This window comes from Myotis daubentonii, chromosome 2 (assembly GCF_963259705.1).
Source record: "Myotis daubentonii chromosome 2, mMyoDau2.1, whole genome shotgun sequence".
Classification (NCBI taxonomy): Eukaryota; Metazoa; Chordata; class Mammalia; order Chiroptera; family Vespertilionidae; genus Myotis; species Myotis daubentonii.
In genome coordinates, this window is record NC_081841.1 from 117,838,324 (window position 1) to 117,851,074 (window position 12,751).

The window sequence follows — 12,751 nt, forward strand, 5'->3', positions numbered from 1 at the left end:
TTGACTGAAACATTTTGTATCGTGAATGTGCTAGTATATACTTCTGAGGAAACTGTAAATATGCGGTAAAACTCTTAAAATACACAATTATCTTTCAAGGAAATGATTATGAACTTGTGAAAAACTGTTGAAACACGAGTAATTAGAATCTAACTAAATTTAATGCCGAATTCAATTACCGATATTACAGGTAGAAAGCTCTGAAATGACTCTAATTCTGATAAGATTAACAACACCTGCTTTTTTAAGTGGCGTTTTCACAAAAATATCATTTCCAACAGGAAGAATTCCTGTCTATAGAACTCAGAACTTGTGTTTACAGTTTTATGAGGAGAATACTGTTAATGTTTACAATTGAGGGTCAATTCGTGGCGTTTTTTGACTGAAACAGTTTACATCCTGAAGATACTAGTATACACTTCTAAGAAATGTGTGAAATTGTGGTAAAAGTCTTAAAATACACAATTAAGTTCCCGGGAAATGAATATGAACGTGTAAGAAGCAGTTGAAACACAAGTAAATAGAATCTAACTACATTTAATGCCGAGTTCAATTACCGAGATTAGAGGTAGAAAGCTCTGAAATGACGAGAATTCTGATAATATTAACAACTCCGGCTATTTTAAGTGGCATTTTCACAAAAATGTCATTTCAAACAGTAAGAATTCCTTTTTATAGAGCTCAGAAGTTGTGTATAAAACTTTCAAATGAGGAGTGAACGGTTTATGTTTAACATTGAGACTTAATTGGCGTGGCGTTTTTTGACTGAAACAGTTTACATCCTGAAGGTTCTAGTATACACTTCTAAGAAATGTGTGAAATTGTGGTAAAAGTCTTAAAATACACAATTAAGTTCCCGGGAAATGAATATGAACGTGTAAGAAGCAGTTGAAACACAAGTAAATAGAATCTAACTACATTTAATGCCGAGTTCAGTTACCGAGATTACAGGTAGAAAGCTCTGAAATGGAGAGAATTCTGACAATATTAACAACTCTGGCTATTTTAAGTGGCGTTTTCACAAAAATGTCATTTCAAACAGGAAGAATTCCTGTTTATAGAGCTCAGAAGTTGTGTATAAAGCTTTCAAATGAGGAGTGAACTGTTTATGTTTAACATTGAGACTTAATTGGCGTGCCGTTTTTTGACAGAAACAGTTTACATCCTGAAGGTTCTAGTATACACTTCTAAGAAATATGTCAAATTGTGGTAAAACTCTTAAAATACACAATTATATACCCTGGATATTAATATGAACATGTAAGAAGCAGTTGAAACACAAGTAAATAGAATCTAACTACATTTAGTGCTGAGTTCAATTACGGAGATTAGATGTAGAAAGCTCTGAAATGACGCGAATTCTGATAATATTAACAACACCGGGCATTTTATGTGGCGTTTTCACAAAAATGTCATTTCAAACAGGAAGAATTCCTGTTTATAGAGCTCTGAACTCATGTATAAAGCTTTTAAATGAGGAGTGTACTGTTTATGTTTAACATTGAGACTTAATTGGCGTGACGTTTTTTGACTGAAACATTTTGTATCGTGAATGTGCTAGTATATACTTCTTAGGAAACTGTAAAAATTCGGTAAAACTCTTAAAATACACAATTATCTTTCAAGGAAATGATTATGAACTTGTGAAAAACTGTGGAAACACGAGTAAATAGAATCTAACTAAATTTAATGCCGAATTCAATTACCGATATTACAGGTAGAAAGCTCTGAAATGACGCCAATTATGATAAGATTAACAACACCTGATTTTTTAAGTGGTGTTTTCACAAAAATGTCATTTCAAAGAGGAAGAATTCCTGTTTATAGAACTCAGAACTTGTGTTTAAAGCTTTTAAATGAGGAGAATACTGTTAATGTTTACAATTGAGGGTGAATTGGCGTGGCGTTTTTGACTGAAACAGTTTATATCCTGAAGGTTCTAGTATACACTTCTAAGGAAAACGTCAAATTGTGGTAAAACTCTTAAAATACACAATTATATTCCCTGGAAATGAATATGAACGTGTAAGAAGCAGTTGAAACACAAGTAAATAGAATCTCACTACATTTAGTGCCGACTTCAATTACCGAGATTACATGTAGAAAGCTCTGAAATGAGGAGAATTCTGATAATATTAACAACTCCGGCTTATTTTAAGTGGCGTTTTCAGAAAAATATCATTTCCAACAGGAAGAATTCCTGTCTATAGAACTCAGAACTTGTGTTTACAGTTTTATGAGGAGAATACTGTTACTGTTTACAATTGAGGGTCAATTCGTGGCGTTTTTTGACTGAAACAGTTTACATCCTGAAGGTACTAGTATACACTCCTAAAAAATATGTCAAATTGTGGTAAAACTCTTAAAATACACAATTATATTCCCGGGAAATGAATATGAACGTGTAAGAAGCAGTTGAAACACAAGTAAATAGAATCTAACTACATTTAATGCCGAGTTCAATTACCGAGATTACAGGTAGAAAGCTCTGAAATGACGCGAATTCTGATAATATTAACAACACCGGGTATTTTATGTGGCGTTTTCACAAAAATGTCATTTCAAACAGGAAGAATTCCTGTTTATAGAAATCAGGACTTGTGTTTAAAGCTTTTAAATGAGGAAAATTCTGTTAATGTTTACAATTGAGGGTGAATTGTCCTGGCGTTTTTTGACTGAAACAGTTTATATCCTGAAGGTTCTAGTATACACTTCTAAGGAAAACATCAAATTGTGGTAAAACTCTTAAAATACACAATTATATTCCCGGGAAATGAATATGAACGTGTAAGAAGCAGTTGAAACACAAGTAAATAGAATCCAACTACATTTAGTGCTGAGTTCAATTACCGAGATTAGAGGTAGAAAGCTCTGAAATGACGAGAATTCTGATAATATTAACAACTCCGGCTATTTTAAGTGGCGTTTTCCCAAAAATGTCATTTCAAACAGCAAGGATTCCTGTTTATAGAGCTCAGAAGTTGTGTATAAAGCTTTCAAATGAGGAGTGAACTGTTTATGTTTAACATTGAGACTTAATTGTCATGGGGTTTTTTGACTGAAACAGTTTATATCGTGAATGTGCTAGTATATACTTCTTAGGAAACTGTAAATATGCGGTAAAACTCTTAAAATATACAATTATCTTTCAAGGAAATGATTATGAACTGGTGAAAAACTGTTGAAACACGAGTAAATAGAATCTAACTAAATTTAATGCCGAATTCAATTACCGATATTACAGGTAGAAAGCTCTGAAATGACACTAATTCTGATAAGATTAACAACACCTGCTTTTTTAAGTGGCGTTTTCAGAAAAATATCATTTCCAACAGGAAGAATTCCTGTCTATAGAACTCAGAACTTGTGTTTACAGTTTTATGAGGAGAATACTGTTACTGTTTACAATTGAGGGTCAATTCGTGGCGTTTTTTGACTGAAACAGTTTACATCCTGAAGGTACTAGTATACACTTCTAAAAAATATGTCAAATTGTGGTAAAACTCTTAAAATACACAATTATATTCCCGGGAAATGAATATGAACGTGTAAGAAGCAGTTGAAACACAAGTAAATAGAATCTAACTACATTTAATGCCGAGTTCAATTACCGAGATTACAGGTAGAAAGCTCTGAAATGACGCGAATTCTGATAATATTAACAACACCGGGTATTTTATGTGGCGTTTTCACAAAAATGTCATTTCAAATAGGAAGAATTCCTGTTTATAGAAATCAGGACTTGTGTTTAAAGCTTTTAAATGAGGAAAATTCTGTTAATGTTTACAATTGAGGGTGAATTGTCCTGGCGTTTTTTGACTGAAACAGTTTATATCCTGAAGGTTCTAGTATACACTTCTAAGGAAAACGTCAAATTGTGGTAAAACTCTTAAAATACACAATTATATTCCCGGGAAATGAATATGAACGTGTAAGAAGCAGTTGAAACACAAGTAAATAGAATCTAACTACATTTAGTGCTGAGTTCAATTACCGAGATTAGAGATAGAAAGCTCTGAAATGTCGAGAATTCTGATAATATTAACAACTCCGGCTATTTTAAGTGGCGTTTTCACAAAAATGTCATTTCAAACAGGAAGAATTCCTGTCTATAGAACTCAGAACTTGTGTTTAAAGCTTTTAAATGAGGAGAATACTGTTAATGTTTACAATTGAGGGTGAATTGGCGTGGCGTTTTTGACTGAAACAGTTTATATCCTGAAGGTTCTAGTATACACTTCTAAGGAAAACGTCAAATTGTGGTAAATCTCTTAAAATACACAATTATATTCCCGGGAAATGAATGTGAACGTGTAAGAAGCAGTTGAAACAGAAGTAAATAGAATTTAACTACATTTAGTGCCGAGTTCAATTACCGAGATTACAGGTAGAAAGCTATGAAATGACACGAATTGTGATAATATTAACAACACTGGGCATTTTATGTGGCGTTTTCACAAAAATGTCATTTCAAACAGCAAGGATTCCTGTTTATAGAGCTCAGAAGTTGTGTATAAAGCTTTCAAATGAGGAGTGAACTGTTTATGTTTAACATTGAGATTTAATTGTCGTGGTGTTTTTTGACTGAAACAGTTTATATCGTGAATGTGCTAGTATATACTTCTTAGGAAACTGTAAATATGCGGTAAAACTCTTAAAATACACAATTATCTCTCAAGGAAATGATTATGAACTTGTGAAAAACTGTTGAAACACGAATAAATAGAATCTCACTAAATTTAATGCCCTATTCAATTACCGATATTACAGGTAGAAAGCGCTGAAATGTCTCTAATTCTGATAAGATTAACAACACCTGCTTTTTTAAGTGGCGTTTTCACAAAAATGTCATTTCAAACAGGAAGAATTCCTGTTTATAGAACTCAGAACTTGTGTTTAAAGCTATTAAATGAGGAGAATATTGTTAATGTTTACAATTGAGGGTGAATTGGCGTGGCGTTTTTTGACTGAAACAGTTTATATCCTGAAGGTTCTAGTATACACTTCTAAAAAATATGTCAAATTGTGGTAAAACTCTTAAAATACACAATTGAATTCCCTGGAAATGAATATGAACGTGTAAGAAGCAGTTGAAACACAAGTAAATAGAATCCAACTACATTTAGTGCTGAGTTCAATTACCGAGATTAGAGGTAGAAAGCTCTGAAATGACGAGAATTCTGATAATATTAACAACTCCGGCTATTTTAAGTGGCGTTTTCCCAAAAATGTCATTTCAAACAGCAAGGATTCCTGTTAATAGAGCTCAGAAGTTGTGTATAAAGCTTTCAAATGAGGTGTGAACTGTTTATGTTTAACATTGAGACTTAATTGTCGTGGGGTTTTTTGACTGAAACAGTTTATATCGTGAATGTGCTAGTATATACTTCTTAGGAAACTGTAAATATGCGGTAAAACTCTTAAAATATACAATTATCTTTCAAGGAAATGATTATGAACTGGTGAAAAACTGTTGAAACACGAGTAAATAGAATCTAACTAAATTTAATGCCGAATTCAATTACCGATATTACAGGTAGAAAGCTCTGAAATGACACTAATTCTGATAAGATTAACAACACCTGCTTTTTTAAGTGGCGTTTTCACAAAAATGTCATTTCAAACAGGAAGAATTCCTGTTTATAGAACTCCGAACTTGTGATTAAAGCTTTTAAATGGGGAGAATACTGTTAATGTTTACAATTGAGGGTGAATTGGCGTGGCGTTTTTTGACTGAAACAGTTTATATCCTGAAGGTTCTAGTATACACTTCTAAAAAATATGTCAAATTGTGGTAAAACTCTTAAAATACACAATTATATTCCCGGGAAATGAATATGAACGTGTAAGAAGCAGTTGAAACACAAGTAAATAGAATCAGCTACATTTAATGCCGAGTTCAATTACCGAGATTACAGGTAGAAAGCTCTGAAATGACCCGAATTCTGATAATATTAACAACACCGGGCATTTTATGTCGCGTTTTCACAAAAATGTCATTTCAAACAGGAAGAATTCCTGTCTATAGAACTCAGAACTTGTGTTTACAGTTTTATGAGGAGAATACTGTTACTGTTTACAATTGAGGGTCAATTCGTGGCATTTTTTGACTGAAACAGTTTACATCCTGAAGGTACTAGTATACACTTCTAAAAAATATGTCAAATTGTGGTAAAACTCTTAAAATACACAATTATATTCCCGGGAAATGAATATGAACGTGTAAGAAGCAGTTGAAACACAAGTAAATAGAATCTAACTACATTTAATGCCGAGTTCAATTACCGAGATTACAGGTAGAAAGCTCTGAAATGACGCGAATTCTGATAATATTAACAACACCGGGTATTTTATGTGGCGTTTTCACAAAAATGTCATTTCAAACAGGAAGAATTCCTGTTTATAGAAATCAGGACTTGTGTTTAAAGCTTTTAAATGAGGAAAATTCTGTTAATGTTTACAATTGAGGGTGAATTGGCCTGGCGTTTTTTGACTGAAACAGTTTATATCCTGAAGGTTCTAGTATACACTTCTAAGGAAAACGTCAAATTGTGGTAAAACTCTTAAAATACACAATTATATTCCCGGGAAATGAATATGAACGTGTAAGAAGCAGTTGAAACACAAGTAAATAGAATCTAACTACATTTAGTTCTGAGTTCAATTACCGAGATTAGAGGTAGAAAGCTGTGAAATGTCGAGAATTCTGATAATATTAACAACTCCGGCTATTTTAAGTGGCGTTTTCACAAAAATGTCATTTCAAACAGCAAGAATTCCTGTTTATAGAGCTCAGAACTTATGTATAAAGCTTTTAAATGAGGAGTGTACTGTTTATGTTTAACATTGAGACTTAATTGGCGTGGTGTTTTTTGACTGAAACATTTTGTATCGTGAATGTGCTAGTATATACTTCTGAGGAAACTGTAAATATGCGGTAAAACTCTTAAAATACACAATTATCTTTCAAGGAAATGATTATGAACTTGTGAAAAACTGTTGAAACACGAGTAATTAGAATCTAACTAAATTTAATGCCGAATTCAATTACCGATATTACAGGTAGAAAGCTCTGAAATGACTCTAATTCTGATAAGATTAACAACACCTGCTTTTTTAAGTGGCGTTTTCACAAAAATATCATTTCCAACAGGAAGAATTCCTGTCTATAGAACTCAGAACTTGTGTTTACAGTTTTATGAGGAGAATACTGTTAATGTTTACAATTGAGGGTCAATTCGTGGCGTTTTTTGACTGAAACAGTTTACATCCTGAAGATACTAGTATACACTTCTAAGAAATGTGTGAAATTGTGGTAAAAGTCTTAAAATACACAATTAAGTTCCCGGGAAATGAATATGAACGTGTAAGAAGCAGTTGAAACACAAGTAAATAGAATCTAACTACATTTAATGCCGAGTTCAGTTACCGAGATTACAGGTAGAAAGCTCTGAAATGGAGAGAATTCTGACAATATTAACAACTCTGGCTATTTTAAGTGGCGTTTTCACAGAAATGTTATTTCAAACAGGAAGAATTCCTGTTTATAGAGCTCAGAAGTTGTGTATAAAGCTTTCAAATGAGGAGTGAACTGTTTATGTTTAACATTGAGACTTAAATGGCGTGGCGTTTTTTGACAGAAACAGTTTACATCCTGAAGGTTCTAGTATACACTTCTAAGAAATATGTCAAATTGTGGTAAAACTCTTAAAATACACAATTATATACCCTGGATATTAATATGAACATGTAAGAAGCAGTTGAAACACAAGTAAATAGAATCTAACTACATTTAGTGCTGAGTTCAATTACGGAGATTAGATGTAGAAAGCTCTGAAATGACGCGAATTCTGATAATATTAACAACACCGGGCATTTTATGTGGCGTTTTCACAAAAATGTCATTTCAAACAGGAAGAATTCCTGTTTATAGAGCTCTGAACTCATGTATAAAGCTTTTAAATGAGGAGTGTACTGTTTATGTTTAACATTGAGACTTAATTGGCGTGACGTTTTTTGACTGAAACATTTTGTATCGTGAATGTGCTAGTATATACTTCTTAGGAAACTGTAAAAATTCGGTAAAACTCTTAAAATACACAATTATCTTTCAAGGAAATGATTATGAACTTGTGAAAAACTGTGGAAACACGAGTAAATAGAATCTAACTAAATTTAATGCCGAATTCAATTACCGATATTACAGGTAGAAAGCTCTGAAATGACGCCAATTATGATAAGATTAACAACACCTGATTTTTTAAGTGGTGTTTTCACAAAAATGTCATTTCAAACAGGAAGAATTCCTGTTTATAGAGCTCAGAAGTTGTGTATGAAGATTTCAAATGAGGAGTGAACTGTTTAAGTTTAATATTGAGACTTAAATGTCCTGGCGTTTTTTGACAGAAACAGTTTACATCCTGAAGGTTCTAGTATACACTTCTAAGAAATATGTCAGATTGTGGTAAAACTCTTAAAATACACAATTATATTGCCGTGAAATGAATATGAACGTGTAAGAAGCAGTAGAAACACAAGTAAATAGAATCTAACTACATTTAATGCCGAGTTCAATTACCGAGATTACAGGTAGAAAGCTCTGAAATGACACGAATTGTGATAATATAAACAACAATGGGCATTTTATGTGGCGTTTTCACAAAAATGTCATTTCAAACAGGAAGAATTCCTGTTTATAGAACTCAGAACTTGTGTTTAAAGCGTTTAAATGAGGAGAATACTGTTAATGTTTACAATTGAGGGTGAATTGGCCAGGCGTTTTTTGACTGAAACAGTTTATATCCTTAAGGTTCTAGTATACACTTCTAAGGAAAACGTCAAATTGTGGTAAAACTCTTAAAATACACAATTATATTCCCGGGAAATGAATATGAACGTGTAAGAAGCAGTTGAAACACAAGTAAATAGATTCTAACTACATTTAGGGCTGAGTTCAATTACCGAGATTAGAGGTAGAAAGCTCTGAAATGACGAGAATTCTGATAATATTAACAACTCTGGCTATTTTAAGTGGCGTTTTCACAGAAATGTTATTTCAAACAGGAAGAATTCCTGTTTATAGAGCTCAGAAGTTGTGTATAAAGCTTTCAAATGAGGAGTGAACTGTTTATGTTTAACATGGAGAATTAATTGGCGTGGCGTTTTTTGACTGAAACAGTTTACATCCTGAAGGTTCTAGTATACACTTCTAAGGAAAACGTCAAATTGTGGTAAAACTCTTAAAATACACAATTATATTCTGAGAAAATGAATATGAACGTGTAAGAAGCAGTTGAAACACAAGTAAATAGAATGTAACTACATTTAGTGCTGAGTTCAATTACTGAGATTAGAGGTAGAAAGCTCTGAAATGACGAGAATTCTGGTAATATTTACAAAACCGGGCAGTTTATGTGGCCTTTTCATAAAAATGTCATTTCAAACAGGAAGAATTACTGTTTATAGAACTCAGAACTTTTATTTAAAGTTTAAGTGAGGAGAATACGGTTAATGTTTACAATTGAGGGTGAATTGGCGTGGCGTTTTTTGACTGAAACTGTTTACATCCTGAAGGATTTAGTATATACTCCTAAGAAAAATGTCAAATTGTGGTAAAATTCTTAAGATACACAATTATATTCCAGGCAAATAAATATGAACTTGTAACAAACAGTTGAAACACGAGTAAATAGAGTCTAACTCCATTTAATGTCGAGTTCATTTACCTAGACTACAGGTAGAAAGCTCTGAAATGACGCGAATTCTCATAATATTAACAACACCCGGCATTTTATGTGGCGATTTCACAAAAATGTCATTTCAAACAGGAGGAATTCTTGTTTAAAGAACACAGAACTTTTTTTTAAAGCTTAAATGAGTAGAATACTGTTAATGTTTACAATTGAGTGTGAATTGGCCTCGCATTTTTTGACTGAAATAGTTTATATCCTGAAGCTTCCAGTATACACTTCTTAGGAAAACGACAAATTGTGGTAAAACTCTTAAAATACACAATTAAATTCCCGGGAAATGAATATGAACGTGTAAGAAGCAGTTGAAACACAAGTAAATAGAATGTAACTACATTTACTGCAAAGTTCAATTACCGATATTACATGTAGAAAGCTCTGAAATGAGGAGAATTCTGATGATATTAACAATCCCGGCTTATTTTAAGTGGTGTTTTAAAAAAATATCATTTCAAACAGGAAGAATTCCTGTTTATAGAGCTCAGAACTTATGTATAAAGCTTTTAAATGAGGAGTGTAGTGTTTATGTTTAACATTGAGACTTAATTGGCGTGGCGTTTTTTGACTGAAACAGTTTATATCGTGAATGTTCTAGTATATACTTCTTAGGAAACTGTAAAAATGTGGTAAAACTCTTAAAATACACAATTATCTTTCAAGGAAATGATTATGAACTTGTGAAAAACTGTTGAAATAGGAGTAAGTAGAATCTAACTAAATTTAATGCCGAATTCAATTACCGAGATTACACGTGTAAAGCTGTGAAATGTCGAGAATTCTGATAATATTAACAAGACCAGGTATTTTATGTGGCGTTTTCACAAAAATGTCATTTCAAACAGGAAGAATTCCTGTTTATAGAACTCAGAACTTTTGTACAAAGCTTTTAAATGAAGAGAATACTGTTAATGTTTACAATTGAGCGTGAATTGGCGTGGCGTTTTTGACTGAAACAGTTTATATCCTGAAGGTTCTAGTATACAGTTCTAAGGAAAACGTCAAATTGTGGTAAAACTCTTAAAATACACAATTATATTCCCGGGAAATGAATATGAACGTGTAAGAAGCAGTTGAAACACAAGTAAATAGAATCTAACTACATTTAGTGCTGAGTTCAATTACCGAGATTAGAGATAGAAAGCTCTGAAATGTCGAGAATTCTGATAATATTAACAACTCCGGCTATTTTAAGTGGCGTTTTCACAAAAATGTCATTTCAAACAGGAAGAATTCCTGTCTATAGAACTCAGAACTTGTGTTTAAAGCTTTTAAATGAGGAGAATACTGTTAATGTTTACAATTGAGGGTGAATTGGCGTGGCGTTTTTGACTGAAACAGTTTATATCCTGAAGGTTCTAGTATACACTTCTAAGGAAAACGTCAAATTGTGGTAAATCTCTTAAAATACACAATTATATTCCCGGGAAATGAATGTGAACGTGTAAGAAGCAGTTGAAACAGAAGTAAATAGAATTTAACTACATTTAGTGCCGAGTTCAATTACCGAGATTACAGGTAGAAAGCTATGAAATGACACGAATTGTGATAATATTAACAACACTGGGCATTTTATGTGGCGTTTTCACAAAAATGTCATTTCAAACAGCAAGGATTCCTGTTTATAGAGCTCAGAAGTTGTGTATAAAGCTTTCAAATGAGGAGTGAACTGTTTATGTTTAACATTGAGATTTAATTGTCGTGGTGTTTTTTGACTGAAACAGTTTATATCGTGAATGTGCTAGTATATACTTCTTAGGAAACTGTAAATATGCGGTAAAACTCTTAAAATACACAATTATCTCTCAAGGAAATGATTATGAACTTGTGAAAAACTGTTGAAACACGAATAAATAGAATCTCACTAAATTTAATGCCCTATTCAATTACCGATATTACAGGTAGAAAGCGCTGAAATGTCGCTAATTCTGATAAGATTAACAACACCTGCTTTTTTAAGTGGCGTTTTCACAAAAATGTCATTTCAAACAGGAAGAATTCCTGTTTATAGAACTCAGAACTTGTGTTTAAAGCTATTAAATGAGGAGAATATTGTTAATGTTTACAATTGAGGGTGAATTGGCGTGGCGTTTTTTGACTGAAACAGTTTATATCCTGAAGGTTCTAGTATACACTTCTAAAAAATATGTCAAATTGTGGTAAAACTCTTAAAATACACAATTGAATTCCCTGGAAATGAATATGAACGTGTAAGAAGCAGTTGAAACACAAGTAAATAGAATCCAACTACATTTAGTGCTGAGTTCAATTACCGAGATTAGAGGTAGAAAGCTCTGAAATGACGAGAATTCTGATAATATTAACAACTCCGGCTATTTTAAGTGGCGTTTTCCCAAAAATGTCATTTCAAACAGCAAGGATTCCTGTTTATAGAGCTCAGAAGTTGTGTATAAAGCTTTCAAATGAGGAGTGAACTGTTTATGTTTAACATTGAGACTTAATTGTCGTGGGGTTTTTTGACTGAAACAGTTTATATCGTGAATGTGCTAGTATATACTTCTTAGGAAACTGTAAATATGCGGTAAAACTCTTAAAATATACAATTATCTTTCAAGGAAATGATTATGAACTGGTGAAAAACTGTTGAAACACGAGTAAATAGAATCTAACTAAATTTAATGCCGAATTCAATTACCGATATTACAGGTAGAAAGCTCTGAAATGACACTAATTCTGATAAGATTAACAACACCTGCTTTTTTAAGTGGCGTTTTCACAAAAATGTCATTTCAAACAGGAAGAATTCCTGTTTATAGAACTCAGAACTTGTGTTTAAAGCTTTTAAATGGGGAGAATACTGTTAATGTTTACAATTGAGGGTGAATTGGCGTGGCGTTTTTTGACTGAAACAGTTTATATCCTGAAGGTTCTAGTATACACTTCTAAAAAATATGTCAAATTGTGGTAAAACTCTTAAAATACACAATTATATTCCCGGGAAATGAATAGGAACGTGTAAGAAGCAGTTGAAACACAAGTAATTA